Source organism: Bubalus kerabau, chromosome 8, assembly GCF_029407905.1.
Source record: "Bubalus kerabau isolate K-KA32 ecotype Philippines breed swamp buffalo chromosome 8, PCC_UOA_SB_1v2, whole genome shotgun sequence".
NCBI classification, from domain to species: Eukaryota; Metazoa; Chordata; class Mammalia; order Artiodactyla; family Bovidae; genus Bubalus; species Bubalus kerabau.
The window spans coordinates 40,250,577-40,265,582 of NC_073631.1; the positions used below are offsets into that span (position 1 = coordinate 40,250,577).

A 15,006-nucleotide genomic window follows, 5' to 3' on the forward strand; every position below is an offset into this window, starting at 1 on the left:
ATCTTGTATGTTATGGTAAGCTTCAAAGCTGCAATATGAGGCCTATTTAAATATTTCAAACATGGACTTTCAAAAAGCTAACAGGAAAATAGAGGGGATGAATGTAGAGTTAACAAAAAATACTCTAACCATATGAAAAGCTATTCACCATCACTCATAAAGAAAAGCAAATAAAATTATCTATGAGCTATTTTTGAGCAGTGAACTGGCAAAAGATGAAATATTTAATGGTACAAAATAATACTAAAGATGCTGGGAAGAGTAATATTTATCCACTGTACACAAAGATTCTGTAGGCAAAAGCTTTTATTGCAGCTTTTATTGTAATAATGAGACTATTAATAATTAAAACAATCATCAGTAGGACACTAAATGTATAATACATTCATCCACTGGAATACTTTGCAGCTATTAAGAAGAGTAAGAGATTTACATGTGATGGTATGAAAACATCCCCAATGTTTCTCATAAAATGAAAAATTCAAAATGAAGAATTATAAGTACAGTAACCTCTGGACAGAGGAGCCTGGTGGGCTATAGTCCATAGGGTCGCAACGAGTCAGACTGAAGCAACTTGGAATGCACACACATACACACATATTCTTAAATAACTATCAAATATTTCTGAAAGAATATATAACACAGTGGTTTTCCCAAGGGAATGCACTGAAGCACTGTGATACAAAGGAGAATTTTTTCATATTATTTTTTCATGCTGTTAAAAGTTTAAGCCAGGTGTGCATAATATCTTATTTTCTTCATAAGCAATTTATATTGTTTAAAAGTATAAAATCAGTGTCTTGTGAAGTTTATTACCTATTTCATAGCACACATAAGCCTGGCATCCTTTTTGATTCATCTCTCTGATTCATGGAAAATGAGTTGATATCAAAAAAGTCTTAGTTGTTAGCTTGTTTACAGGGTGTTCTTTAAGTGATGGGGTGGGTTGTTAGTTTTACAGCTTCTCTTTGTTTCAAAGGAAGTCAGAAGGCAAGATGCCTTGTGTGAATGTACAGGCAGGCTCCCTGACGAACCATCTGGGACAGGGTGCACAGTCTAATTTAGGAAGACAAGTAACCAGTGTATTGAGCTGCATATCCAATCCCACATTTTCTGATTGGATTCATTGTTATAAATGAAAATGTTCATATGAGTTCCAGTGGAATGGCCTTTATACTTACTTTTTCTTTTCTTTCTTTCTTTTTTAACTTAAAAGGGAAAAGTGTTACTTTTTGTTGCCCATTCAGAAAAATTCCAACTTTTTTAAACATGATGTATTCACAGTTTGGTGATCAATTTGAAGTCGACCCCTTTGTCCTCCATTATTGGCTCAGATAACCTCAAAGACTTTTGCTTTTGGCAATAAAAACTGCTAACCTAAACTGTTGTTCTTCTAATTTTGAGAATCAATGGTATTTGAGGAATCTTGTTTCCTTTTCAGTATTATGTTATTCTTAGTATCATGTTTTATGACATATAATTACATATAGATATTATGCAAAATAGATATTACATTATATTGTATTTAGTATTGTAGAGCAAAATCTGAAGGCTAGGCATATACTTCAGACTTAGTCATGGGAAAAGTGCCTCTGATGCGTTGCTGCTGGGCCACTTTTAGCGAGACAAAACTGTTTTTATCTCCACTTTAATTTTTACTACTTCCTTCTTCCTGTTTTCTTTGACTTTGATTTTCTCCTTTATTTTTCTACTTCCATAACGCAGAGTTATTGATTTGAGATCTTTCTTTTCTAAAATAGGCATTACTGCTGTAAGTTTCCCTCCGACCACTGCTTTTGCTGCATCTCATAAGTTTTGCCATGCTGTGTTTTCTAATTCCTTATGATTACTTCTTTGATACATTAGTTGACTGATCTACTTGATTTTTTTATGTTTGAATTTTCCAGATTTCCTTCTATTATTGGTTTTTCATTTCATGTGATTAGAGAAGATGTTTGAATGATTTGAATTTTTTAAAAACTGTATTGAGACTTTTTTGTGACCTGGCATTTGGTCTATCCTATTTCATGTGCAGTTTGATGCAATCAGTCGGTAGTTAAACTGAGCTGGAGCTGTATTACTGCTATAGTTAATTTAATTTTACCTCCTGTTTCAAAAGCCATTAAAAGCTATGTATCCTGTGTCTGTTGGAGAACCCTTTCTCCAGTAGTAAACAGAAGAATTGGACAAAACTGAGGTCTGTCTCTTCTTCACCAAGACCTTATGCTCTGTTGTACCCGAATTACTTCAAACTCTGCAAGAGTCCCATCCAAGAGAATTAAAATAAGTGTGAAGAGCTCTAGCTCTTCAGCTAGGACTCTTACTCAGGCAAATCCTTTACAGTGGCCATGTGGCTGTTAAAAGTTCCTCTGGATTCTCTTTAATCAAGCAGATTTCCTCTGCCTCAGCAGGTGCAATCCTCTACTCACTTGGACACAGTGACACAGTAATCACAGATCTTTACTAGCCCCAATAGGACTTACCTATCACTTCACAATAAACTATGGAAAATTCTGAAAGAGATGGGAATACCAGACCACCTGACCTGCCTCTTGAAAAATTTGTATGCAGGTCAGGAATCAACGGTTAGAACTGGACATGGAACAACAGACTGGTTCCAAATAGGAAAAGGAGGACGTCAAGGCTGTATATTGTCACCCTGTTTATTTAACTTATATGCAGAGTACATCATGAGAAATGCTGGACTGGAAGAAACACAAGCTGGAATCAAGATTGCCGGGAGAAATATCAGTAACCTCAGATATGCAGATGACACCACCCTTATGGCAGAAAGTGAAGAGGAACTAAAAAGCCTCTTGATGAAGGTGAAAGTGGAGAGTGAAAAAGTTGGCTTAAAACTCAACATTCAGAAAACAAAGATCATGGCATCTGGTCCCATCACTTCATGGGAAATAGATGGGGAAACAGTGGACACAGTGTCAGACTTTATTTTGGGGGGCTCCAAAATCACTGCAGATGGTGACTGCAGCCATGAAATTAAAAGATGCTTACTCCTTGGAAGGAAAGTTATGACCAACCTAGATAGCATACTGAAAAGCAGAGACATTACTTTGCCAACAAAGGTCCGTCTAGTCAAGGCTATGGTTTTTCCACTGGTCATGTATGGATGTGAGAGTTGGCCTGTGAAGAAAGCTGAGCGCCAAAGAACTGATGCTTTTGAACTGTGGTGTTGGAGAAGACTCTTGAGAGTCCCTTGGACTGCAAGGAGATCCAACCAGTCCATTCTGAAGATCAGCCCTGGGATTTCTGTGGAGGGAATGATGCTAAAGCTGAAATTCCAGTACTTTGGCCACCTCATGCGAATAGTTGACTCATTGGAAAAGTCTCTGATACTGGGAGGGATTGGGGGCAGGAGAAGGGGAAGACAGATGATGAGATGGCTGGATGGCATCACTGACTCGATGGACGTGAGTCTGAGTGAACTCTGGGAGTTGGTGATGGACAGGGAGGCCTGGCATGCTGTGATTCATGGGGTCAAAAGAGTCAGACACGACTGAGCAACTGAACTGAATTGAAGATTTAGTTTCTTTGGGTTTCTTTGTGCCCATGAACAGAGGAGCCTGGCAGGCTACAGTCCACAGGGTTGCAAAGAGTCAGATATGACTGATTGAGTGACACTTCCACTTTTTGTGCTTATTGCTCTTTGGTGCTTTTAATAAATACATGATTTTTTTGGTTTGTTTGCTTACATGTATATTTTTGGTTGTTCTGGCTGAAAGATATTTTGTTTAGACTGCTGCGGCTGCTAAGTCGCTTCAGACATGTCCGACTCTGTGCAACCCTATAGACGACAGCTCACCAGGCTCCCCTGTCCCTGGGATTCTCCAGGCAAGAACACTGGAGTGGGTTGCCATTTCCTTCTCCATTGTTTAGACTATGTCATCTCCTTTGGAAGCAGAACTTTCCAAAGATGGCCTATAGAATGCTTAATTTATTACTGCATTAATGCATTATTGGAAATAAATTGAAAAATGCCAAAAACATCTCAGTATATCATCTTCATTTTGTCAGGCAAGTGTATGCTCCTCAGTTCTGTCTCGTCACAACAAAGATTTGGAGCAACGGACATTAAAGCCCTCGGTGTGTCACAACTCTCGGGTCTTGGACAAAATGTGTTATAGCTCTTAGACAAATCAGTGTTACAGCTCTATTTTATTTTTAAGATAGCAGGAGAATCCACCCTCGAAGCATGAGGGCATGCCAACCCAAAGACGTGAAGAGAAGAGAGTGGAGGAGGGCGCCAGTGTGCAGGAGAGAGGGAGAGAGAGAGCCCTTTGGCTCCTCTTTTTATATGTTTTCTCCTCCTCCTGGGCCTGCCCTATGTAAACTGGGCTAGCCAGGAGTGCTGTTTGTTCTATCTGAAGTCCTCACTCCAGTCCTTGGACCTTCCTTGGACCTTCCTTTGTTCTATTTTCCCGGGCTTTTCCCTTCCTTGCCTTTTAGCCACTGCCATTTTGGACTCCTGTTTCCTATTCTAACTACCTAACAATTTTATCAAATTCTGTTGAAGTACACAGACATTAAAAATATATAAGACTTTCTAGTGGCATTTTGGAGAAGGCAATGGCACCCCACTCCAGTACTCTTGCCTGGAAAATCCCATGGATGGAGGAGCCTAGTAGGCTGCAGTCCATGGGGCCGCTAAGAGTCGGACACGACTGAGCTACTTCACTTTCACTTTCCACTTTCATGCATTGGAGAAGGAAATGGCAACCCACTCCAGTGTTCTTGCCTGGAGAATCCCAGGGATGGGGGAGCCTGGTGGGCTGCCATCTATGGGGTCTCATAGAGTCAGACACGACTGAAGTGACTTAGCAGTAGTGGCATTTTAACTCTTCATTTCTGTTTTTGAAAGAGAAAATTACTAGGACACTATCAAAGATAAAACATTGTGAACATGATATTACCATATGCTAACTTTTAGATCACTAAAGTTATTTTTATTATTTAATATAAAACTTACATAATATAAAGCTTATACTACCTTTGTTTTAGTTTAAGAAGTCACTGAATTTGAGAATTATGTAACTCCAGCATTCTGAAATCTACACATTTATTTTATTTTAGAGGCCATTTTCTTTTCCTGCTTTTACTTTCAAAATTTACTACTTATCTAGCTTAGCAAAGACATTTCTTTTTTCCCCTCCCTTTTGTTCTTTTTAAATTGCTTCTTCATGAATCATTCAAATTCATTCTCTACATGAAAACAGCAGAAAATTTGTTTTGAACAGAATGGCTCAACCTTACCATCAAAATGTGTATTTAGTCCTTACTAAATTTCAAGAAAATTTTACCAACCTCAATTCAAACCATTTCCTGCTCAGTCAGCTTCCTTGTTGAACAATTTTCTTAGTTCTGTTAAGCATTCAGTCAGATCCTTTTCAGCTAATATAATTCAAACTTGGGATAGGAGGAAAAAAATCTCTTTTACAATTTAATGACTGTTGAATTTTCTCTTTGACTAAATTGATGATTCCTCCATCTGTGCCACCTGATAGGCTCTTTCTTTACTTTCTGTAAGTTCATATTTGAAGATATTGGTCCCCTTCCTCTATCAGTGAACCTCAGTCACGCCCATCCCAAAATATCAAAAGGCCCTAATAACTGATGAACTGCAAAGGGAATGTTTAAGGAACTTTAAAAGGTTCTTTAAACATCTTCCTTAACCCCTGATAGAAATAGCTATAATTTATTCAGCTGTGCGTATTTTCTTTTAATCTTCACAATAACCCTATGATGTAGGTACTATTATATCCCTATATTATAAATATGTAAACTGAGGGTCGAAGAAATAAGAAGAATTAAGAAAACTGCCCTGAGTAGTACATGTAGCTGATATTTGGTGGCACCAAATTTCAGGAGCAGTCTGACTCCAAGGCTTGTTCTCTTGCTCACTGTATAATGCTCCTACTTCACACTTACCCATGTGCTATCTAAAATCCACTAAGTATATCAAAGAATACTGGCAACAGATGTGCTGTCAATAGGTAAACAAAAAAGTTCTTTCCCTTGTTATTGCATTTATATAATAGTTCAGTTCAGTTCAGTTCAGTCGCTCCGTCATGTCCGACTTTATGCGAGCCCATGAATCACAGCAGGCCAGGCCTCCCTGTTCATCACCATCTCCTGGAGTTTTTACCCAAACTCATGTCCATTGAATCGGTGATGCCATCCAGCCATCTCATCCTCTGTCGTCCCCTTCTCCTCCTGCCCCCAATCCCTCCCAGCATCAGAGTCTTTTCCAGTCAGTCAACTCTTCACATGAGGTGGCCAAAGTATTGGAGTTTCAGCTTCAGCATCAGTCCTTCCAATCAACACCCAAGACTGGTCTCCTTTAGGATGGACTGGTTGGATCTCCTTGCAGTCCAAGGGACTCTCAAGAGTCTTCTTGAACACCACAGTTCAAAAGCATCAATTTTCGGTGTTCAGTTTTAATCACAGTCCAACTCTCACATCCATACATGACTACTGGAAAAACCATAGCCTTGACTAGACGCATCTTTGTTGGCAAAGTAATGTCTGTGCTTTTGAATATGCTATCTAGGTTGGTCATAACTTTTCTTCCAAGGAGTAAGCGTCTTGTAATTTCATGGCTGTAATCACCATCGGCAGTGATTTTCTGCTTATTCTAGTCAGCAGCAAATAAAAAGGCTGCCAAATTTTAAATGACACACTTTTTTGTTAAAAAATTACTTTTTCAGGCAGCTTCTTATATGTCTCTGATTCTGGATTTCATCATCTGTGCATTCACAACAGAAAGAGATTGTTGAATAGATCAAACTTAAGCCAGAAGCAATAACTTTATATAGGCAGCTGATTGTTGACAGTAAATACCAAATTACTAAAAACTGGTGGATGTTTCCTGATATTTTAAAAAATATTTAAAAAATTGTTTAGTCTAGCTCTATGTCCTCATCTCTACTCACATGAGGGATTCTTAGTCACAGTGATTTGGGAATTGTGTTTATTCTAATGGGGACAGTCTTTTATCTCCTTAGGAATGTCATGTTAGGGGAGATCTCTGGCTAACTTAGGCACAGAGAAATGTATTGGAAGAGGTCTAAGGAAACAGACTCAAGATGGCCAGGAATTCAAGGAATCCTAGAAGGAAAGAGGCAGGACATTCTTATTGCTGCTGCCACCAGGCTCACAATAATGAATAGTCTCAAGCATTCATTCCATCTCTGTGTCACCAGTTCAACATTTAAAGAGTCTCGGGAGAGAACATGTGGTTGTCAGACCTTGGTCTTGGGCCTACCTCCTGTTTAAACCAGTGTAGGAGAATAAGGGAGATCTGACTTCTATAATGAGGACCAAGTACATGGAATCTTCCTCATGTCAAGAATAGACAAGAAAAATTTTTCCAAAGACATACGGGGTCACTGGACAAACAAATAACTGCACAAGCTGCCTGGAAAAAAGAGAAAATCTGTTATACTTTAGTACATCACAGTTGTCCCTAATACTCTAGTTTCTGGTGGTCATCTACTTCCATGAAGGCAGGCATTTACACTACATTCTTCCCAAGGCCTAAAACTTGGCAGAAGTAGCATGCTTAGGGCTTAGTGTTGAGCCTTCTGAGATCCTGTCACCACCCAGAGACCTTGCAAGGGAATTGGGTCAAACTGAAACTCCAATACTTTGGCCACCTCATGCGAAGAGTTGACTCATTGGAAAAGACCCTGATGCTGGGAGGGATTGGGGGCAGGGGGAGAAGGGGACGACAGGATGAGATGGCTGGATGGCATCACCGACTCGATGCACATGAGTTTGGGTGAACTCCAGGAGTTGGTGATGACAGGGAGGCCTAGTGTGCTGCGATTCATGGGGTTGCAAAGAGTTGGACACGACTGAGCGACTGAACTGAACTGACTGAATCTCTGCTACTTTCCAAGTGTGGGAAATGCACTTCCTCTAAACATGCTGCTGCTGCTAAGTCACTTCAGTCGTGTCCGACCCCATAGATGGCAGCTCACCAGGCTCTCCCATCTCTGGGATTCTCCAGGCAAGAACACTGGAGTGGGTTGCCATCTCCTTCTCCAATGCATGAAAGTGAAAAGTGAAAGTGAAGTCGCTCAGTCGTGTCTGACACTTAGCGACCCCATGTACTGCAGCCCACCAGGCTCCTCCATCCATGGGATTTTCCAGGCAAGAGTACTGCAGTGGGGTGCCATTGCCTTCTCCGCTCTCTCAACATGACACCCACCTTAACCCAAAAAAGGCACTTCAGTTTCATCCCTTCCCTTTTAGATTAACTAATGATGCAATTCTCAAACTTTTTTCCCTTGACTCCTAAAAGTCATTGAGGATGTCAAAAAAAAACCCTTGTGTGGGTTCTATCCTATTGATACCCTGTGTGTATGTTAGTAGGTCAGTTGTGTCTAACTCTTTGTGACCCCGTGGACTGTGGCCTGCCAGGCTCCTCTGTTTGTGGAATTTTCCAGGCAGGAATACTGGAAATGATTGCCATTTCCTTCTCCAGGGGATCTTCCCGACCCAGGAATCGAACCCGGCTCTCCTGCATTGAAGAGAATCTGCATTTAAGAATCTCTAGCAGATTCTTTACCATCAGAGCTACCAGTGAACTGAGAAAATTTTAGAGCATAACAATATACAAGCACACATTCTAGTAGGTGTTAACACGATATCACCTGCCATGTAAGTAGTAATAAGAAAAATTGCTAAAATCTGCAGAACCATACAAGATCTTCAGGGACCACAGAGAGTACCAGTGAGTTAGTCTTTGAAGGTTTTTGGAAAGATGGAAGCTTTTTATGCAGATAGTGAGTTAAAGCTCTTATAAAAAGTTGTCTTCATAAGATTCTGTTTTCTGACTACCTTCATGGAATAGAGACAGAGAAAAATAAAATGAAACATAAATAATTAACATTTCTTAAATGTTTAAGGCAGTGAACATAGAATACAATTTAATGTCACAATATTGTGCATTAAACTTCCTCTCCTGATAAAATCTCTGGCAGTGAAAGAAAAACAAGTTTCTGTTTTCAATTCATAGACTGATACTAGATGAGAAGCAGTTTGCCTCTTTAGATATTGCTTCATTGCAAAATTTGAAATCATTTAATTACTTATGAATTGTGAACCAAATGTGATAAAAAGCATATTTTTAGTTTAACAGTGTTTTAAATATATGAACTATTGTTGCCACTAAATCTGTAGGAAAATAAGGATGTTGCTTTGATTCTTATTTTAAGAATTGATATACACACGCAGCTTTTCTGGATGATACTGTTGTTTACTTTGATATTTGAGAAGTATATGGTCACACAGATGGTGATTATTATAGGCAAAGAGGAAACTGGTGTCAAAGGCTACAAGATGGCTCACGCATATCTGGGAAAGAATACTTAAATATAGATAAAAACAACTTGTAGACTTTTAATTAAGCACAATTCCCTAATAAATTGTGACCCAATTTTGATTCTGGTATTAGAATAAAAAGAGGTAGATAATAGAGAAAATATCCTTCTAAGACTTTTGTCAAAGGCTCAATTTGACTCAGAGATAATAGAAGATAATTACTCCTTTGGGGATTCTTTCCTGATCATTTTGTTTCTCATAAGAAGGCTGCAGATTAATTTTGCAATAGCATATACTCCCTAAACACAACAGGGAATTGCAACTTGAGGTATTCATAGTCTGCTTTCCTCTAAGACATTTTTTGAAAAGCTGCTAATAGTGTGCTTTCATGTCTATAGTCTCATTGTTTTGACTTATTAAAGGCTTTCTAAGTTCTTTTGAGAAAACATTTGGAAGTTTTAAAAAAGGCAGTGGGACCGGACTTTTATGTCTGAGGATTAACAATGAATGATTCATTAATTATGAAGTAGGGGTCAAGATAACTGCTATGTTTTCCTGGGGGTAATGTCTGTTTGTGTGTGTGTGTGTATATATATATATATATATATGTACACATATACATATATATATGCTATGCTATGCTAAGTCACTTCAGTCGTGTCCGACTCTGTGTGACCCCATAGACGGCAGCCCACCAGGCTCCCCCATCCCTGGGATTCTCCAGGCAAGAACACTGGAGTGTGTTGCCATTTCCTTCTCCAATGCATGAAAGTGGAAAGTGAAAGTGAAGTCGCTCAGTCGTGTCCGACTCCTAGCGACCCCATGGACTGCAGCCTACCAGGCTCCTCCATCCATGGGATTTTCCAGGCAAGAGTACTGGAGTGGGGTGCCATTGCCTTCTCCAACATATATATATATATATAGTAAAACATATTAGGCTTTTTGACAGTGTTATTTAGTCTGTTTTTCTCCTGTGACATAAATGGACACGTTGTTGTTCAGTCACTAAGCTGTGTCCTACTCTTTGTGATTTTGTGGACTGTAGCATGCTAGGACTCCCTGTTCCCCCACTATCTCTGGAGTTTGCCCAAGTTCATGTCCATGGACATGGTATTTGGTTTAAAAAAGTCTACTAATAAAATATTAAAAGGTAACAGATTTGCTAATGTTTATCTCACTACTTAAAAAAAAAATTAACCTGATGCTGCATTGAATGAATGTTGTTTTGGTGGTTTCTATATGTTCAAATGGATTGTGTAATGCTTTTCATTGATAAAAGCAGAAAGATGTGGGTTAACAAAATTTCTGTGTCTCAACACTTTAAATATTTCCAGTGGTCAGTTTACCCATTACATATGTCTTTTTCACTATCAGGATGGGTGGATAGATAAAGATACAGATATAGATATCCCCTCTAACCCTATTTTTATTTACAGAACTTTTTGAGGTTCAGTTCTTTCTCTCCAGCTACCAGGTTTATATTCTCTAAATAGCTTCTATAGATACTTTCCCTGTGTGGTGTTGACTTAATTTTAATCAACAAATAATTCTTAGTGGTTTGTTCTACACCAAGCACTGTTCTCAGTGGGAAAAGATGAGAGAGGTATGATGACTAAAGAAAGTCATTTTATCTTTCCCTGGAAGAATTTATTTCCTTCTTGGAAGACAAGCGTGCACAGATAACAACAAAGATAGGAACTAAAATGAATTGTTTTCTTCATGGGGTTGGTAGGAGCAAGCTTTTGGCAGTTTCCTCATTAGAGCCCACCAGCATAGAAAAGAAGTGTCATTTACCCCTGGATGCTCATGGTAGATGACATGCTCCCCTAGATAAACCAAGGTTAGTATTTTCTCATAGATAAACTAGACTACATGTGATTCATGGAGGAGTAGATTGGCAGTTCTCAAACTTTTTTGGTCTTGGACACCTTTACACTTTGAAAATTATTTAATGACTGGAAGGACGTTTTGCTTGTGTATGTTGTACCTTTGATATTTACCATATTAGAAATTATAACCTGTAATTTAAAAGCATGTTTGTGAATTATTTTAAAATCACAATAATAAGCTCATTATATGTTAAGTTAAATGACATATTTAGGTGAAAAAAATGTTTAAGAATGACCATATACCTGGATTGCAAGGAGATCCAACCAGTCCATCCTAAAGGAGATCAGTCCTGGATGTTCATTGGAAGGCCTGATGTTGAAGCTGAAACTCCAATACTTTGGCCACCTCATGTGAAGAGTTGACGCATTGGAAAAGACTCTGATGCTGGGAGCGATTGGGGGCAGGAGGAGAAGGGACAACAGAGGATGAGATGGCTGGATGGCATCACTGACTCGATGGACATGGGTTTGGGTAGACTCCGGGAGTTGGTGATGGACAGGGAGGCCTGGCGTGCTGCGATTCATGGGGTCGCAAAGAGTTGGACACGACTGAGCAACTGAACTGAACTGAAACTTCTTTGAAGCCAAGTTCATAGAAGATAGTTGAATGCTAATACCTGCTTATGCATTCAGTATGTTGTAAAGTGTTGTATATTTGTAGAGTAATAAATAAAATTCTGCCTCAAACATAAAAATTTAGAAAAGGAAAACCCTGAGGCCCTAAGAGTGCTGGGGGGCCACAAGGATTTTTTAAATCATATTTTGAGAACCACTATTCCAACTCTACCTCTTTCTCCCACTGAAACAAGCATGTGGAAATGTAAGAAAATGAAAGCAGTAGTTTTAAAATAGGAATTTTAATTTCTTAAAGTGCAAACTTTACAGTATTCCATGACATATAACCTCTGACACCCTTCACATCATGTGTCAGTGGCTTGTCAAAATACTTATACTGACCTTGTCTGTTAAAGTGGGACTCTTTAAATCTTTGTTGTAGGTGGAGTTCTGCAGGCCTCATTTGTCTTTTGCTTATTTATTTCTCTAAAGCCAATCACTCCTACCCTGCCAGAATAGGCAAGAAATAATTATAGAATTAAGGCTCAGTGCTAATATTTAAATATCATTCTTTCTCACTTCCAGGTTCTCTCATTACTTAAATGATTTATTCCTTATAACCATATGCTACTGGGATAAAGTGAAATTCCAGGTTAAGATTAATCCTTGTATATAATCTACAATGGAGAGGATTCTTTATTCGGAATTTCTTATTCAGAAATAAGTTTTCACCCTCCATCCCTCCCATGAACTGTATAGCTTTTTCCTTCCTCCAGTCAGTAAGTACCCAGGGCCCTTTAAGCTACGCAAGCCCATAACTGCAGCAAAGTATCATACCTGGGTCTGGCTTTGTTTAAAGCCAGGATTCCACGTTCTGAGTGTCTAGTTTCCCATAACCCCTTAAATCAACTATATAGAGTTCTATTTTTACCACCCAGAAGTGACATGCTAATACTTTCCATAAAACAATTGCTACTTTTATAGATTAGTTTACAGAAGTTCATTGAATAATGTTACTTGACCATTTCTCTCAGCATCATGTACTTTTTAACATTACTACCAAAAAAATTATCTTCATTACTGCTCAATAATCCTTTCAATTGTCTGCTGTACATTCTCTTTTTTTTTAATAAATTTATTTGTTTTAATTGGAGGCTAATTACTTTACAATATTGTATTGGTTTTGCCATACATCAACATGAATCCGCCACGGGTATACACGTGTTCCCCATCCTGAACCCCCCTCCCACCTCCCTCCCCATACCATCCCTCTGGGTCATCCCAGTGCACCAGCCCCAAGCATCCTGTGTCATGCATCGAACCTGGACTGGCGATTCATTTCATATATGATATTATACATATTTCAATGCCATTCTCCCAAATTATCCCACCCTCTCCCTCTCCCACAAAGTCCAAAAGACTGTTCTACACATCTGTGTCTCTTTTGCTGTCTCGCATACAGGGTTATCGTTACCATCTTTCTAAATTCCATATATATATGTTACTATACTGTATTGGTGTTTTTCTTTCTGGCTTACTTCACTCTGTATAATAGGCTCCAGTTTCATCCACCTCATTAGAACTGATTCTAGTGTATTCTTTTTAATGGCTGAGTAATACTCCATTGTGTATATGTACCACAGCTTTCTTATCCATTCATCTGCTGATGGACATCTAGGTTCCTTCCATGTCCTGGCTATTATAAACAGTGCTGCAATGAACATTGGGGTATACGTGTCTCTATCAATTCTGGTTTCCTCAGTGTGTATGCAGGTTTCTTAAACATTCTCTGGAGTGTTTCTTCAAAACAACCTTCAGATTCCTAGCCTTACCTTCACCCTACAAGGTGGAAGTAAATCCACTAAAATCACAGCCATTAAATGGAACAACAACTATGTTTTTATCCATCTTGAAATAAATCATTCTGTACCTTTCTCTCTATCATGTCTTGTATCTCAAGAAAGTCTTCCTTTGATACTGCCATCTGTTAATGCTATCATCATATGTCTCTCCATTTTTTGTTCATTCAACATGATTTGATGGATCAAGAAAATATTTTCAGCACTTTGAAGGATTCATAGAGGGACATTTTTCAAAGGCATATGTTTATTTGTAGAAATTAAAGTGACAAGGTATCCTGTGAATTAAAAATATGTAGTGATTACAGCCATTGAATAGGGGAGAAAAGAAAGAAAGAAGATATTGTGGAATAGGTAGCCTTTTACAGGCTTGTGCCGGATTGATAGAACTTGGAAATATTGAGATGGGGGGAAGCAAGTATATTATTTTGCTAGGGCATTCATAGTAAAATAGTATATACTGAGTAGCTGAAACAATGAATTTATTTTCTCACTGTTCTGGAGACTAAAAGTACAAGATTAAGGTGTCAAAGACTAGTTTGGTTTCTTCTGAGGCCTCTGTCCTTGGCTTCCAGATGACTGCCCTCTTATTGTGTTATCACATGGTCTTTCCTCCATGTGAGCACATTCCTGGTGTTTCTTCCTTTTTTTTTTTTTTTTATTGTAAGGGTAACATTCATACTTGATTAGGTCACCACCTTATTGGCCTTATTTTGACTAAATTACCTCTTTACAAATCTTCAGTTCGGTTCAGTTCAGTCTCTCAGTCGTGTCCGACTCTTTGCGACACCCATGAATCGCAGCACGCCAGGCCTCCCTGTCCATAACCAACTCTCAGAGTTCACCCAAACTCGTGTGCATCAAGTTGGTGATGCCATCCAGCCATCTCATCCTCTGTTGTCCCCTTCTCCTCCTGCCCTCAATCCGTCCCAGGATCAGGGTCTTTTCCAATGAGTCAACTCTTCGCATGAGGTGGCCAAAGTACTGGAGTTTCAGCTTCAGCATCAGTCCTTCCAATGAACACCCAGGACTGGTCTCCTTTAGGATGGACTGCTTGGATCTCCTTGCAGTCCAAGGGACTCTCAAGAGTCTTCTCAACACCACAGTTCAAAAGCATCAATTCTTCAGTGCTCAGCTTACTTCACAGTCCAACTCTCTTCACAGTCCAACTCTCACATCCATATATGACCACTGGAAAAACCATAGCCTTGACTAGACGAACCTTTGTTGGCAAAGTAATGTCTCTGCTTTTGAATATGCTATCTAGGTTGGTCATAACTTTTCTTCCAAGGAGTAAGAGTCTTTTAATTTCATGGCTACAGTCACCATCTGCAGTGATTTTGGAGCCCCCAAAAATAAAG

At 39.0% G+C, this 15,006-nt stretch overlaps 1 long non-coding RNA gene across 1 annotated transcript in view; it reads left to right on the forward strand.

Annotated features, from left to right (window-relative positions):
• Positions 1-9,672, forward strand: part of LOC129659054 (uncharacterized) — an 86,959-nt gene extending 77,287 nt beyond the window's left edge. The window contains exon 4 of the long non-coding RNA XR_008717768.1: positions 8,504-9,672. This is a non-coding gene — a long non-coding RNA (uncharacterized LOC129659054). The remainder of the gene's footprint in view (positions 1-8,503) is intronic.
• The last annotated feature ends 5,334 nt before the right edge of the window (positions 9,673-15,006 follow it).